Source organism: Moschus berezovskii, chromosome 5, assembly GCF_049115385.1.
Source record: "Moschus berezovskii isolate FMDL1 chromosome 5, NW_MosBer_1.0, whole genome shotgun sequence".
Classification (NCBI taxonomy): Eukaryota; Metazoa; Chordata; class Mammalia; order Artiodactyla; family Moschidae; genus Moschus; species Moschus berezovskii.
The window spans coordinates 113,839,333-113,856,526 of record NC_142464.1 but is presented as its reverse complement, the minus strand read 5'-3'; the positions used below and the strand labels follow the sequence as shown (position 1 = coordinate 113,856,526).

At 48.2% G+C, this 17,194-nt stretch overlaps 1 non-coding gene across 1 annotated transcript; it reads right to left on the bottom strand.

Moving 5' to 3' along the window:
* Positions 1–5,122: 5,122 nt before the first annotated feature.
* Positions 5,123–5,195, bottom strand: TRNAG-UCC (transfer RNA glycine (anticodon UCC)). Its single transcript has one exon. It is a non-coding gene; the product is annotated as a tRNA-Gly (tRNA).
* Positions 5,196–17,194: the final 11,999 nt, after the last annotated feature.

The window sequence follows — 17,194 nt, the reverse complement described above, 5'->3', positions numbered from 1 at the left end:
GTTAACGAAAAGTCGTGTTATCAGTGTCTCTTCAACTGGTCTCAAAGTGCTGACCCAAGGCCTGTAAGACAGCCCAAACATGTATTTTGTCAAACCAGACAGTGTTTTTCAAAAAGTCTGAACTGAGTCATCAACATTGAAAAATTGAAGAATTTCAAGAGAGAGCCTAGAGAAAATGGTTCACCAAAAAGTTCAGAGCTTTACTTCTCTGGACAGATTAGAAGATCTGGGAGCAGAGGCTTATTCTTGTCCAGGAACTCTCAGCCAGAGCTGAAAACAGTTGCCCTGGAGACGGGTCACAGTCCCCACATTGTGCCACAGTCCCCACCACTCCCTACTGCCTCCCGTTGACCCTACTTTGCTCACTTATGTTTCCTGCCAAACCCCTGTGGGGCCTTGAGTCTGTAACCTTTAGCTGGGTCTCTGGAAGTTCTCCACTTATTCCTACCTCCTGGCCCCCGGATTCCTGTTCTCAGAGAAGAGGCATCTTGAATCTGCTCTATCTGTGGCCCCGGAATCTGAGGGGAGGTCACAGCCCCGGGGTAGCCCACAACTGACCTTTGATGGTTTGGAGCATGGCTTTGTCACTGAGGACCTGGAGTGAATTTTGTATGAGAAATGGGGAATTTTTTCCCTTGGCTGTAAATGGGTTAGATCAGGGCCAAGTCTAGGTTCATGTTATGGACTAAACTCCCCCGGAGGCCACTAGAAAATGAAGAGAGGCAAAGAGAGAAGGCAGGAGGAAGGCTTTCCTCTGCAGCCCAGACTCCCGGGGACCACAGGTCTGCTCTGGGCACACCAAGGGCTAGAAGGACCACAGCAGGGAAAACAGCAAAGCAAATGTTTTTCTGAAGTGCTGTCCTCAAGGCCCAGAGGAATTTTAAACAGCTCTGGGTTGGTGTACTTGGCATAATTTGCCACATTAAATACAAAACAGATTTTAGCAGCTGCAACTACAGAGCCCATGCTGGATCCTGGGCCTGGAATGTCGAAGGGAGCACAAATTGTCGTTCAGCTTGTGTTGGATAAACAAAGACCACCCCCACCCCCCTACAGGAGACTGAGAGGTGGAGGAGTCACAGCACCGCAGTCACAAGTTGCTTGGCTTCTCTATGCCTCAACTTTCTCATCTCTGAAATGGGAGAGCAGTTGCAGCTGATAATCAAGAATTATAATGGCCTTCCAGTAGTCATGTGTGGATGTGAGAGACCATAAAGAAGGCTGAGTGCCAAAGATTGATGCTTTTGAGCTGTGGTGTTGGAGAGGACTCTTGAGAGTTCCTTGCGCTGCAAGGAGATCCAACCAGTCCATCCTAAAAGAAATCAGTCCTGACTATTAAATGGAGGGACTGATCCTGAGGCTGAAGCTCCAATACTTTAGCCACCTGATGTGAAGAGCCAGCTCATTGGAAAAGACTCTGATGGTGGGAAAGATTGAAGGCAGGAGGAGAAGGGGATGACAGAGAATGAGATGGTTGGATGGCATCAGCGACTTAATGGACATGAGTTTGAGCAAGCCCTGGGAGATGGTGAAGGACAGGGAAGCCTGGTGTGCTGCAGTCCATGGGTCACAAAGAGTTGGACACGACTGAGGGACTGAACAACAAGGAAACTCTTTGGGGAGGACTCCCACCTCATCCCCATGAGATGGTGTGAATGGTGTTTAGGGGCAATTTGGCACCAGATTGCATGAGCCTAAGTGCTGCCTCCATCACTAAGGGCTGTGTGGCCCTGGGCAAGTACTTTGACCTCTCCGTGTTTTAGTTTCTACATCTGTAAATTAGGGATGTAGATATAAAGTAATAGTCTCACTTTATAATCAGTGGGATGCTCTTAGTCCTGCCTTAGAGATTGGTAATGAGGATGAGTGACAGTGATAAGAGTGTGAATACTTTCCGTGTCCCAGGCTCTGTTCTAAGCGCTCTGCACAGCTGATGTGGCTAAAATCTCCTGAGCTCTCAGCACAGCCCTGGCACTTCAGATGCACTTAATATTTGTGAGGCATTGCACTGGGTTGAATGATGTCCTCTCAAAATTCATGTCGGCTAGGAACCTCAGAATATGACCTCGTTTGGAAATAGGGCTTTTGTAGATGTAGTTAAAGGGAGATCACACTTCAGGGAAATCAAGGACTTCAAGGATATCAAACCAGTCAATCCTAAAGGAAATCAACTCTGAATATTCATTGGCAGGACTGATGTGAAAACTGAAACTCCAATATTTTAGCCAAATGATACGAAGAGCTGACTCATTGGAAAAGACCCTGATGCTGGGAAAGATTGAAGGCAAAAGGAGAAGGCAGCGGCAGAGGGTGAGATGGTTAGATAGCATCACTGACTCAATGGACATGAATTTGAGCAAACTCCAGGAGGTAATGGAGGACAGAGGAGCTGGCATGAAGCAGTCCACGGGGCTGCAAAGAGTGGGACAAGGCTTAGCAACTGAACAACAACACACTGGATTGGGGGGGCCTTAAGTCCAGTGACTGGTGTCCTTATAAGAAGGTCCTGCGAAGACACATAGAGACACAGAGGGATATGGCCACGTGAAGATGGAGGCAGAGATTGGGGTGATAAGGCCACAACCCAAGGATACCTGGAGCCACCATAAGCTGAAAGAGACAAGGAGTTTCCCCTGGAAACTTTGGAAGAAGCATGGCCCTGCTGACCCCTTGATTGCTCAGCCTCCAGAACTGAGAGGGTAAATTTCAGTTGTTTTAAACCACCCTACTGTATATATAGCAGCCCTATATCTCTGCTAGATTATTACCTCATGGGTAAAGGGAGAGGAAAAAAAATCAGAGATACAGTAGGAGTAGAGTAGGGTTAAACATTAGTGAGTGATGTATTATTTACCAGGTACTTGCAAGCTAAAAACACACAAACAAACTTGGCAGGGAAGGGGGAAGGTAATGCTTTATTTCGAGTGTCTCTGAAGCATCAGGCATTTTACTAGATGTGGTTTTGTTCCTGTTAAGTGTGAAAGTGTTGGTCACTCAGTTGTGCCTGGCTCTTTGTGACCCCAAGGACTGTAGCCCGCTAGACACCTCTGTTCACGGAATCCTCCAGGCAAGAATACTGGAGCGGGCTGCCATACTTCCACTGCACTGCACTACCCTTCTGCTCTGCCAGAGCGCAGCTCCACAAAGAGCAGGCCAGACTTGAATCCTGGTGCTCAGGTCCCAGTGCCTGGCACAGAGTCGGCCTTCTCTTAATCTTGGCTGATGACTGAACGAATGAACAAACAAGCAAATGCCTTGAGCACTGATGTTCAAGGTATCTGATTTCCTCCCTCTGCTCCTTTCTGAATTTGATTCTCAGACTCCAGTCTCAAGGTTCCAACCCCATGAGAGGGCAGAGGGATTCATCCTGAATGGAAGCATGTCCCCAGAGTTGCAGCTGCTGCTCTGATCTTTCTTCATGAGGAAATTTACCAAAAGGAGTGAAGGTGGCCACAGCCTCCACCTGCTGCCCCTTTGGGATGTGCCGCAGCATCCATCTCATGGTCACACCCCTTCTTTCCAGCCAATGGCTGCTTGGAAATGTGGGGTCCAAGGTTGGCCATTCCTGCCCAATGATTCACAGACAGATTTCTGGGAAAAAACACGACGTCAATGGCATTTCATTAATCCATGGTAATGTTTACTTTGAGCCAGTGAAGTTTTGAATATAAACAATTAAAAGAAGGTGTTCTGAAACTTGCTTTCTTTGCTGCTGAAGTGAATTTATTTCTGATTTCTGGAGTCTATTTGGAATTTACAGTTTTGAAAGGAATTCTCACTCACAGAGCTAAATAGTGGCAACTGGTGGCACATCTGTCTAGGGGTCTCAGGTAACTAATTAGTTAGTTATACAGAGGGGAGAAGGAGGGTTGTTTTTTCTTAGGTCTGAACAAAATCTGGTTAACCTGGCAGTCCAAGTTATACACGTTTGTGGTGGCCTCCAGTGTGTTAAAATCTGTTCTCCATCTATGTGAGTCTATGTTATTTTTTTATTCCTTTTCTGTAACAGTTAACAACGGTGTTAAAACACTGAAATATGAAACATGTATCTGCAATGGTCCTTAAAAAAAAAACAGCTTTAAAATCGCTGGGTGAGATTTTCTAGGGTCCTGCCCAGCTCAGACAAGCTCGTGCAAACGGAGACTGTTATTTATTGCCATGATAATGGAGCTTCACCAACCACTCTCACACGCAGTGGCTCTAACAAGTAAGCATCTTGCCCGTGACTGATTTTGGCTGGGCTCAGCAGGGCGATTCTTCTGAGCTCGGTTGGGGTCTCTTTCATTTCTGGCAGCTGGTGGCAGGTTGGCTGATCTGGAGGGGCCTCAGCTGGAACAGTTTGGGGACTGGGGCCACCCCACATGTCTCTTCCTTCAGCAGGCCAGCCCTGGCAGGCTCTCACAGCCATGGCAGAGGAGTGAGAACAGAAGGGAAACACATCTGCACCTTCTCAAGTTTGTACATGTGTCACATTCCCTCACACCCTTTTGGATAAAGCATGCCCAGTGGATGAATAAAGAGATACAGACAGATCTCAGGGATTCTGGGGGTTCAGTTCCAGACCACTGCAATAAAGCAAATATCACGATAAAATGAGTCATTAAATGCCTTCGCTTTCCAGTGCATATAAAAGTTATGTTTATACTATACTGTAATCTTTTATGTATGCAATAACACTATGTCTAAAAAGACAATTTTTCTTTGTTTTTGTTCAGTTGCTAAGTCCAGTACAGCTCTTTGCAATCCCATGGACTGCAGCATGCCAGGCTCTCCTGTCCTTCACTATCTCCTGGAGTTTGCTCAGATTCATGTCTATTGAGTTGGTGATGCTATTTAGCCATTTCACCCTCCACTGCCCCCTTCTCCTTTTGCTTTCAATCTTTCCCAGTATCAGAGTCTTTTCCGATGAGTCGGCTCTTTGCATCAGAGGGCCAAAGTATTGGAGCTTTAATTTAAAAATACTTTATTGCTAAAAAATTATAGCCTTCATCTGAGCTATAGCAAGTCATAATCTTTTTTTTAATATTTATGTATTTATTTGACTGCACCTTGTCTTAGCTGCAGCACATGGATCTTCTAGTTTGAGCATGTGAACTCTTGAGCTGTGGCACGTGGGATCTAGTTCCCTGACCAGGGATCAAACCTGGGCCCCCTGCATTGGAAGCACAGAGTCTTAGCCACTGGACCACCAGGGAAGTCCTAACAAGTCGCAATCTTTTGGCTGAAGAGAGCTGTTGGAAAAATGGTTCCAATAGACTTGCTCAACACAGGGTTGTCACAGACCTTCAATTTGTAAAAATTCAGTATCTGTGAAGCACAATAAAACATGATGTGCTTGTAGCCACTTTCAGCAAAAGGGACTGCAAAGTCCCCCAGCAAAGGAGATGGGAAGGGCTGTAAGTCGGGGCCATTGGTACAACCCTCTACCATGAACCCCTTTCCAAGTCCTGCCATGCCTCATCAGAGAAGGAAAGTTCAACCAACTCTGCAAGGTCTTAGGGGGTCAGGATAAAAGGAGCTTTTTCTCTTCTCTCTCCCATACAGGTCAGTACTCCTTAGCAGCTCCTCAGCAGCACGTGCCTGGTAATAACCCATCAGGCCGGAGACTAGTGTTTGGGATTTTCATAGTCAAATGAAGCAGGTGCCACCTTCTCTCTCACTGTGGCTCTTGCTCTCTGAGGATGCCCATTCTAGGGCACAGTGAATTCATCATGTACTTCGTGTCTCCAAAAGGAAGACCCACCCCTGGGTCTCCCGACCCTGTAGAAGTGAGGTCCCTATACTCCAGCTTCCCAGCCTGTGACTCAGTGGGTAAGACAGCTTCAAGTCTAAGCTCTTGCCTTCTGGCCCCAATACTCAGGGGACCCTGCTTGTCCTTCGGTCACCCAGTCCACACCCCAAGTAGGAATTGACCCAGTTCCATGTGTATTTCCTCTCTGATGGACAGAAAGGTAGCTGATAGGCCTCCTCTAATTTGTACTAATCCCATGACTGTTGTTTCCAGCGTAAACCATTCAATATCACAGTAACCCAAGTCTATGCCCTAACTATTAACATCAAAGAAGCTGATGTTGAATGGTTCTATGAAGACCAACAAGAGTTTCTAGAACTAACACCAAAAAAAAAAAAAAGATCTCCTTTTCAACTCAGGGGATTGGAATGCAAAAGGAGGAGGTCAAGAGATCCCTGGAGTCACAGGCAAGTTTGGCCTTGGAATACAAAATGAAGCAGGGCAAAGGTTAACCATTTTGCCAAGAAGAACACACTGGTCATAGCAAACACCCTCTTCCAACAATACAAGAGACAACTCTACACATGGACATCACCAGATGGTAAATACCAAAGTCAGATTGATTGTATTCTTTGCAGCCAAAGATGGAGAAGCTCTATACAGTCAGTAAAAACAAGACCAGGAGCTGACTATGGCTCAGATCATGAGCTCCTTATTGCAAAATTCAGACTTGAAGAAAGTAGGGAAACCACTACACCATTCATGTAGGACCTAAACGAAATCCCTTATGACTATACAGTGGAGGTGACAAATAGATTCAAGGGATTAGATTTGGTGAACAGTGCCTGAAAAACTATGGTCAGATGTTCGTAACATTGTATAAGAGGCAGTGACAAAACAATCTCAAAGAAAGAGAAAGACAAGAAGGCAAAGTGGTTGTCTGAGGAGGTCTTACAAATAACTGAGAAAGGAGAAGCAAAAGGCAAAGAAGAAAAGGAAAGATACACCCAACTGAACGCACAGTTCGAGAGAATAGAAAGGTGAGATAAGAAAGCCTTCCTCAATGATCAAAGAAACCGAGGAAAACAATAGAATGGGAAAGACAAGAGATCTCTTCAAGAAAAGTGGAGCTATCAAAGGAACATTTCACACAAAGGTGGTCACTATAAAGGAGGCAAGGAACTAACAGAAACAGAAGAGATTAAGAAGAGGTGGCAAGCATATACAGAAGAACGGTACAAAAAAGGTCTTAATGACCCAAATAACCACAGTGGTGTGGTCACTCACCTAGAGCCAGACATACTGGAGTGTGAAGTCAAGTCCGCCTTAGGACACATTACTATGAGTAAAACTAGCGAAGATGATGTAATTCCAGCTGAGCTATTTTAAAAGATAATGTTGTTAAAGTGCTGCACTCAATATGTCAGCAAATTAGAAAAACTCAGCATTGGCTACAGGACTGGAAAAGGTCAGCTTTTATTCCTATCCCAAAGAAAGGCAATGCCAAAGAATGCTGAAACTACCATACAGTTGCACTTATTTCACATGCTAGCAAGATTATTTTCAAAATCCTTCAAGCTAGGCTTCTGCAGCAGGTAAACTGAGAACTTCCAGATGTTCAAGCTGGATATAGAAAAGGCAGAGGAACCAGAGATCAAATTGCCAACATCCATTGAATCATAGAAAAAGCAAGGAAATTCCAAGAAAACATTTACTTCTGCTTCATTGACTATGCTAAAGCCTTGGACTGTGTGGATTACACAAACTGTGGAAAATTCTTAAAGAGGTAGGAATACCAGACCACCTTACATGTCTCCTGAGAAACCTGTATGCAGGTCAAGAAGCAGCAGTTAAAACCAGACATGGAACAATGAACTACCTCCAAATTGAGAAAGGAGTACGACAAGTCTGTATACTGTCACCCTGTTTATTTAACTTTTATGCAGAGTACATCATGAGAAATGCTAGGCTGGATGAATCAGCCAGGAATGAAGCTGGAATGAAGACTGCCAGGAGAAACATCAGCAACCTCAGATATGCAGACTATACCACTATAATGGTGGAAAGAGAAGAGAAACTTGATGAGTGTGAAAGAAGAGAATGAAAAAACTGATTTAAAACTCAACATTCAAAAAATTAAGATCATGGCATCAGGCCCCATCACTTCATGGCAAATAATGGTGGAAAAGTGTTTGAAACTGTGACAGAGTTTCTTTTTTGGGGCTCTAAAATTACTGCAGACCATGACTGCAGTCATGAAATTAAAAGACACTTGCTCCTTGGAAGAAAAACTATGACAAACCTAGACAGCATGTTCAACAGCAGAGACATCACTTTGCCAACAACGGTCAATGTAGTCAAAGCCATGGTTTTTCCAGTAGTCATAGACAGATGTGAGAGTTGGACCAGAAGGCTGAGTGCCAAAGAATTGATGCTGTCGAACTGTGGTGCTGGAGAAGCCTCTTGAGAGTCCCTTGGACAGCAAGGAAACAAAACCAGCCAATCCTAAAGGAAAGCAGCCCTAAACCTTCACTGGAAGGACTGATGCTGAATCTCTAGTACTTTGGCCACCTGATGTGAAGAGCTGACCTACTGGAAAAGACCCTGATGCTGGGAAAGATTGAGGGCAGGAGGAGAAGCGGGTGGCAGAGGATGTGATGGTTGGATGGCATCACCGACTCAATGGACATGAATCTGAGCAAACTCTAGGAGGTGGTGAAGAACAGGGAAGCCTGGCGTGCTGCAGTCCATGGGGTCGCAAAGAGTTGAACACGACTGAGCGACTGAACAGCAACAGCAGCATGACTGTCAGAAGAAAGTATGGGCACGTTCAGGATCGGTTTCTCAGATGCTCCTGAAGCTGTCAGCGAGGGAAACACCCACTTCTCTGAGCCATGCTTCTTCGCTGCCTACGATGACGGCTGTGTGTTCACGAGTCTTAGCTGAGCTCTGTACGAGCCATCCAAGAGCCCCAGGCCACATTCCCTCCAACCTCTGAGGCTGTCTGGGGAAGGGCAGGGCTGGCAGAGCCGTGGGAAACACTGGGATGGAGCCATTTTTCGCATCAGACATGATCATCTTCTCTTAACAAGGCCGTAACACAACAGAAGGGCAGGATGAAAACTAGACAGTGCCTGGAATTCCTCCAGAGCTCTTGATGTCATTTTAAGGCTGGGATTAAAAAAAAAAAAAAAGTGAAGAAATCCCTTGGGATGACCATGTGGATTCTGGCGGTGGTGGTGGCTGTGCAATATGGTTCTTTGCATTCTCCATCTTTCTGGATGTCTGGCTCAGTGTTGACTGTTTAAAAACTAAAGTGTCTCATGAGGATATTCGTTAGAGCAATCCTTAGAACAGGGGCGGGGAGGGGACAGGAAGCAGAATGTTGGGGCAGGAGGGTTTAAGGGACTTATGTATATTATACTTCTTCCTCACATTAAAGAGGACTTGAGACATTGTAAGGGGATACATTTAATGCAATAAGAAAGGGGGGAAATGAGAACATTTGGGTGCAATAGGAAAGTAAGGTGGAGCCAAGCTAAGTTCGGTCTGCAGAGGGTGCCGTAGGTGGTGAGCATTTACACAGCCGAACTTCTAGGGTGACTGTGTTTCCTTGTGGCCAAAGCAAAGAGGCAAACACGATCAGGTGCAAGATGCACAGGGTCGATAAGAGACAGGACACTGGCTCACACGATGGCTTTGCTACTCCTGGCACAGATAACTGAGAAGAAATGTTTCCCATAGATTTTCAAAAAGGGGTCTCACCAGCTTAGCTCAGTGGAGCTGGGACATCAAGCCTGTCCTGGCTTTGCCTGGAGAGGGCTGAAGTGGGGAAGGACAACCAGGGCACAGAGAGTAAGGGGGCAGGCGGGGGTTATCATCACCCAGACACAGACCACACCCTGCCTGTGGGCCACCCTGCCTTGCTGCCCGTTTCTTCGAACTGGCAACTTTCTCAACCACCAAGGATGAGGGACTAGGTCAGGGAGCCTTGAGGCCTCTCAGTTCAGTTCAGTCGCTCAGTCATGTCCGACTCTTTGCGACCCCATGAATCACAGCACGCCAGGCCTCCCTGTCCATCACCAACTCCCGGAGTTCACTCAAACTCATGTCCATCGAGTTGGTGATGCCATCCAGCCATCTCATTCTCTGTCGTCCCCTTCTCCTCTTGCCCCCAATCCCTCCCAGCATCAGAGTCTTTTCCAGTGAATCAACTCATCACATGAGGTGGCCAAAGTATTGGAGTTTCAGCTTTAGCATCAGTCCTTCCAATGAACTCCCAGGACTGATCTCCTTTAGAATGGACTGGTTGGATCTCCTTGCAGTCCAAGGGACTCTCAAGAGTCTTCTCCGGCACCACAGTTCAAAAGCATCAATTCTTCGGGACTCAGCTTTCTTCACCGTCCAACTCTCACATCCATACATGACCACTGGAAAAAGCATAGCCTTAACTAGATGGACGTTTGTTGGCAAAGTAATGTTTCTGTTCTTTAATATGATATTTAGGTTGGTCATAACTTTCCTTTCAAGGAGTAAGCATCTTTTAATTTCATGGCTGCAATCAGCATCCGCAATGATTTTGGAGCCCCCCAAAATAAAAGTCTGACACTGTTTCCACTGTTTCCCCGTCTATTTGACGTGAAGTGATGGGACCCAATGCCATGATCTTAGTTTTCTGAATGTTGAGCTTTAAGTCAACTTTTTCACTCTCCTCTTTCACTTTCATCAAGAGGCTTTTGAGTTCCTCTTCACTTTCTTCCATAAGGGTGGTGTCATCTGCATATCTGAGGTTATTGATATTTCTCCTGGCAATCTTGATTCCAGCTTGTGCTAGAGCCTTCCAGATGTGGTGGGGGGAGGGGTGGGGAGCTGGGGGGTAGGAATGTGGGTCCCCTGAACCCCATTCTGGGCCCAGACAAACCCCAACCTGGGCACTGTGAGGTCTGAAGTTCTCTCTTTTAAGGGAGCAGGAGAGTTGGCTCTGGGATGAGCCATTTACAGAATACTTGGTGTCCAGAAAGGCAGACCGTGAAAGTCATTACCAACACCTCACTTCTCCTTGGGGAGTTTACCTAGCCCTCCCTACCCAACTCCGCCTTCCCAGCCTCCAGAGATCTCAGGGCCACGTGACTGATACTGGCCAATGGAGCGCGAGAGGAAGTGGCCACACATCCCACCACGCCTCTTCCCCGGGTATGACCTTTCCCATGCTTTCTTGTTCTTTCTCAGCCCCCTGCACTGGACACCCGCTGTTGATGATGCAGAGACGTCAAGCCACGGCGTCAAAGGGCTGCTTGGAGAGCCATCAGGCCTCTGACAAGACTGCGGCTTTAAGACTGAGGATTAGTCCTTTACTCCGGCAGATCCAGTGGGATCTAAGGCAGAGAGAGGGTGAATCGCAGGGCCCCCTTGCTGTGGGTCTAGATGGGAGAGTTTCAGCTGGGCTGGGGAGCCTGTCTGCCTCGGTTTGAGTCTCAGCTCTGCCACCTGCTAGTCCATAACCTTGGGCAAGGAATGCGCTCTGTGTCTCTACCTGTGAGGTTAATAATAGTGCGTGCTGTGTAGGACGGAGAAGGCAATGGCAAGCCACTCCAGGACTCTTGCCTAGAAAATCCCATGGATGGAGGAGCCTGATAGACTGCAGTCCGTGGGGTCGCTAAGGGTTGGACACGACTGAGCGACTTCACTTTCACTTTTCCCTTTCACACATTGGAGAAGGAAATGGCAACCCACTCCAGTGTTCTTGCCTGGAGAATCCCAGGGAACGGGGAGCCTGGTGGGCTTCCGTCTGTGGGATCACACAGAGTCGGACATGACTGACGTGACTTAGCAGCAGCTGTGTAGGAGGCAGTGGGGATTTTAGCAGAATTCTCTGGTGGCTCAGCTGGTAAAAAATCTGCCTGCCGTGGGGAGACCTGGGTTAGATCCCTGGGTTGAGAAGATCCCCTGGAGAAGGGAATGGGATACCCAGTCCAGTATTCTGGCCTGGAGAATCCCATGGACTGTACCGTCCATGGGGTCCCAAAGAGTGAGACATGGGTGAGCGACTTTCACTGTAAAGGTCAACAGCTGGTGCCGCGTGTTCATTCTATCACCTGTATAGTGTCTACTCCAACGCCTGACAGTGGGAAGACTGCATACCTGTTAGCTCCCTGCTGCCACCCCAACATATCGCTTCTCCAGCCTCCCCTACCTCATCCTGTGCTGAGTCAAAGGTCAGCTGTAAGTACAGCAAATCCAAGGGGGTGTTACATGCTCAGTGCCCAGCAGCAGGCTCAGAGAGGGGGACTTCACTGTGAATGGACCCTGGGCTTGGAGAGGTAGACCTGCCTGGGTTCACATCCAGGCAACACCAACTTTCTGTGTGACCTTGGGCCAGTCACATAGCCTCTCTGTGCCAAGTTGTCTGGAACCAGGACCTGGGCATGGACAACAACTCTCTTCAGGTGCTCTCTTCAGGTAGCACCCTGCGACCAATGACAGGCCTGTGAAGGTGCTTTGGGAGTCCTGGGCGCCCACTGGCTTCATGGTCTGCAGGGAGCCCACGGAGGAAGATGCAGAGTCATGCCTGACACCCTAGGGTGAGACTGAACTCGGTCTCTGGGTGGGCCTGCAGCTGCCCTCGTGGCCCTGATAGGGGAGAGGGAGGAACCTTAATTGCTGGGAGTTGGTCCCCAGTGCCTGCCTCTTCTCCAGCTTTGCAGGAGCCAGGGTTGAGACTCTCCTTGTATCCTGCTTTATCCGCAAGCATTATAGCCTGCTTTTCTCATGTCATTACAAATTCATTACAAAGATAAATATTTAATGACTGCTTAGCATTTCATTGACTAGATGACCCTACGTTTATTTAACCAGTCCCCTGTGGTTGGATGTTTATGTGATTTCCAACCCTCTGACATCAACAACGCTGGGATACATACTTTGATCCCTAATCTTTATACAAATATCTAATTATTTCCATAAGATAGATTCCTAGGAGTAGAATTCCCAAATCAAAATGATCTAAGACTCTTCGTGCAGATGGTCAAATTGCTTTCTAGAAATGAGACTTTTTTGTAAGGAAGCGGAAATGAGCCATGAGCTCCAGAGAGGAGCTGTCCTGTGGTCACAAAACCGAGGGGGCAAGAACTCAGCAAGACTGACCCTCCTGCCAGTGCTCATCTGCCACTGGCCCCTGGTGTGGATCCAGAGGCTCAGATTTTTCTGGACCGGGGTTCCGACAGCACCTGAGGCGGAGTGAGGTGTGGCCAGGGCAGAATGGACGGGGCAGCAGGACCTCATGTTATGGGCATTACAGACTCCGGGGGTCATCTCAGCCAGTTGTCGTCAGCATTTGCTTTGGCTTCAGAACCCGGGGGTGGGGTGGGGTGGGGTGTGTGTGTGTGTGTGTGTGTGTGTGTGTGTGTGTGTGTGTGTGTAGATCAGTTCATTCATTGAAAAGAGAAGTAAATGTGTATATTTGGACAGAAGATCATCCCGTGTTATCGGTGACAGAGATGGATTAGGAATCACTTCCACATGTCTCTCTAGTCATGATGGTGGGGCCAGGACCCCTGCTCCCCTGTGTGGAATGGCCCCTGCCTCTGCTCCCCAAAACTGGCCTGGAACCCCGTCCTGGGCGTCCCCCATTGCGAGGGTCAAGAGGCTCGGAGCCAAAGGCATGGATGCCCACACCAGCCTGGGCGTGTCCTGGTTCAGGCTTCCGCCTTTCCCTTCCCCATTCAAACATCCCAGAGACAAACAACCCAGGCTTAATTGATGGTCCTGTTAGCACGACGGCGGTGAAGACATCCCTCCTGCGCAGTGTCTATGCAGGGCCCCCGTGGCTGTCCCCTCCCGTTGGAGAGGTATCACCAGGGTCAGCTGGAGTGTCCCATTGGGCCACCCCCCAGGCATTGTTCTGAGCACACAGCAGTTTGTGGGTTTAGGGAGAGACAAAAACAACCCAAGTCATTTGTGCAGAAAAAAACAGGACACGATCGAGTCCCAAAGGCAGTATTTTATTTGCAGTGTTTCCTTCAAGTCTCAGGCCCAGGCAGGCAGGAGTAATATATTAGCTCCGTTGGTTTAACTGGACAGCAGCATGAGCTTGTAATAAGGATGTGGTAATACACCACGAGAATCTGTAGGCTCATAAAACTTGACCTTATAAATCTCCGTGTGGATCAATTCCATACAGCAGCCACTCCCCGCGGTGGAAGTCCCAGACTTATAAAGTGGCCGTTGATAACAGAGCAGTTTATCCCCACCCCACCTCCTTCCTTTTAAACTCCTCAAGGCCGACTAATCAGGGCACGTTCATAATTTCCTCTTTCAACATGAATGCAACATTAAAACACGTAAGACCCAAACTGTTCTCTAGGATCAGGGAGTGGGACCCTGAGAGGTTAAACAAGCTCATTAACAATTAGGATAGAATGTCCCCAAGCAACTTCCTCTCTCCTCCCCAACTAGAGCTCAGCCTCTTTGGTGGGTGGAGGGCGGGGGAGGGTCTGTATGACCCTCTTACTCTAAATCAGGCATTGGCAAACTTTTTCTGTACATGTCCATGCTGTTTTTCTGTACAGGTCCATGCATGAGTGCTAAGTCACTTCAGTCATGTCGGACTTTTTGCAACCCTATGGACTGTAGCCCACCAGGCTCCTCTGTCCATGAGATTCTCCAGGCAGGAATACTGTAGTGGGTTGCCATGCCCTCCCCCAGAGGATCTTCCTGACCCAGAGACTGAACCTGTGTCTCGTGACTCTTGTGTCTCCTGCATTGGCACGTGGACTCTTTACCACTAGTGCCACCTGTCCAGGCAGTAACTCTTAGAGGCTTTGGGGACCTTATGCTTTCTGTCACAACAGGTATTGACAATATGTAAACTAGTGGGTATGACTGTTTTAATAAAACTTTATTTACAAAAGTAGACGGGCTGGATTTGACCTGAGGGCCAGAGTTTGCTAACCCTTGTTCTAAACGGTGAGTCCCCCTTCCTGAGTGTCTTTGTGCTGGCAACTTTCTCTCTGGCATGATAAAAGGAGGCCACCTATAGGATTTAGGTGGGTACCTGGGATTCCCAGCGTGGGTTACAAACATTGAACGTGTGTCTGGGGTGCCAGACAGTTTTTTCTATGTCAACTCACTTGACCTCGAGAGAGAGGGGTCACTGCCCTCTCCCATTTCAGAGATGACAATACTGAGATCCAGAAAGAACAGGTAACTTCCCCAAAGTCATATACCTAGAATGGGCAGAAGTGGAATTCGAACCAGCAGCTCTGGGCCCATGTACACAGAAGGGCAGAAAACTCCACCATGTGCAAGAGACACTGCAGTTATACTACTTCGCTTGGGCTTCCCTGGAGGCTCAGCAGCAGAGAATCTGCCTGCCAATGCAAGAGACACAGAAGACCCCGGTTCGATCCCTGGGTTGGGAGGATCCCTTGGAGGAGGACATGGCTTCCCACTCCAGTATTCTTGCCTGGAGAATCCCATGGACAGAGGAACCTGGGGGGTTACAAGTCCATGGGGTCGCAAAGAGTCGGACACGACTGAGCACTCATGCAATCGAGGTCCCCGGGTCCTCGTTCCTAACTCTGCAGTCTTGGGGAATTACTAAACCTCTCTCACCCTCGTCTGCAAAAGGACCATGACAAACCTTCCTCCAAGATTGTCACAAGGATTAAATAAAACATGTGGGAAACTTCTTGGGAGATTCTAAAATGCTGAGTAAATGTTAGTTTATCTAATTTTCTTAAAGAGTCCAGGCCAATAACTTGACAGCCTTCTTTTCTGAATTAAAAGGCTCTCTGTTGGCATCGCCTTTGCACAGTCCCCGGTTTTGGCAGGAGTCCCCCACAGGTGGAACTGAATGTGAAGCTGATTATAGTTCCCGAGTCTTAGCCGAAAGTGGACGTGAGCACTGAGGGCCTGGCTGGCCCCAAAGGGAAGGACTTTGAACCCATTCGAACAGACAGGCGGGTGCAGGGGGCAGCTCCCTGCCGGCCGTTTAGAAGAGGCTCCTGGCAGCATGGGGTTCTATTTAGGGAAGTCGTTTCCCCGTCTGGGCAGATGGCCTGCAGGAACAGGGGCTTGGCTGATCTGGTTTCAACTAATTCTATTAAACGAAAAGTTCTGTAGAGCAGATTCCTTCGCGAGCCTCTGTCCACATGGTGATTTAATCGAGTAAATTAAAACATCGTTGCTTTCTGTCCGCCTTTGCTGCTTTCCGCAGTGGCCTCATAGGGAGGAGGGGAAGTCTGAATTTATAGGGGTTTTGACCAGAGGTAGGGATGCTGGAAATCCCTGGAGACGGAGGCAGGGCTCAGAGAGGGTGCCATGGGCCTGGCAGGGAGAGGGTCTTGGTGAATAGAGGATTAAGGTGTTGGAGCTCACAGGGTGCCTGCAAACCCTCCAGCCCACCCTCTGATGATGCAGATGAGGAAACTGAGGCTCATAGAGGGGAAATGACTGGATCAAAGCCACCCAGGGAGTCTGGAGCCAGGAGAGCTGAGAGCTTGGAGCGTGTGTGCCCGAGTGCTCAGTCGTGTCAAGCTCTTTGCAACCCGTTGGACTCTAACCCACCAGGCTCTTCTGTCCATGGGACTTCCCAGGCAAGAATATTGGAGTGGGTTGCCATTTCCTCCTCCAGGGGATCTTCCTGACCCAGGAACTGAATCCTGGTCTCCTGCATTGAGCTTGGAGAGATTTGAGCAAATCAGACGCCAGGTACTCCCCTGTTCCTGGAGCCACGTCTCTCCCAGAAATCTCAGGAGGCCAATGTGACTGTCATATCCTGGGGAAAAAAGGGATTTGTCTTTCCTCTTTACTCAGCAAAGAGCTCGACTTCTTCCTCTGGGGCCCTACCTGGGGTTATCTGTGGGGGGTCTGTCTTCCCCACAAGTCTGCCAGGGGCACTTTGTGGCTTTTAGACATCTCTTGAAGGTTAGCATCTTTCTGTATGGACGTCTCATCGTTTGTAAAGCAGAAAAGAGAGCAGAGCTAAGCTGGTGAACCCTGAGCTCTACCCACTGAGTCTCCCCTGTTGTGGCCCCCAAGGGATGAAGCAGAGTTGGAAACTGACAATCCTTGGAAAATCACACACTCGGGATTTGCTTACTCCTCACTATCGTGTCTGGGAAACCAAATACAGATATGTGGCCTTAAATGCTCTGATTCCGCTGGTCTCCTGGTAAGATAGTGAGGTCTTTGATGTACATGCACTTTACAGTCTGCAAGTCACTCATCACCCACTGTTTCATTTCTCTCCTCCCCTTGTTCTCATGGGACAGCCAGGCCAACCTGAGGGCTGTCCCCATTGTCTGGATGGGGAAGCTGAGGTTCGGAACCGTGATCTGATTGGTGGCTGTCAGGGGGTGGGGGTGGGGAACTCAGATTCCCATCAGGCTGCTGTCACCGGGGCCAGCTATCCACAACCAGGGACAGAACCGCCTTGTTACAGCCACGGGATGGAATGAATGC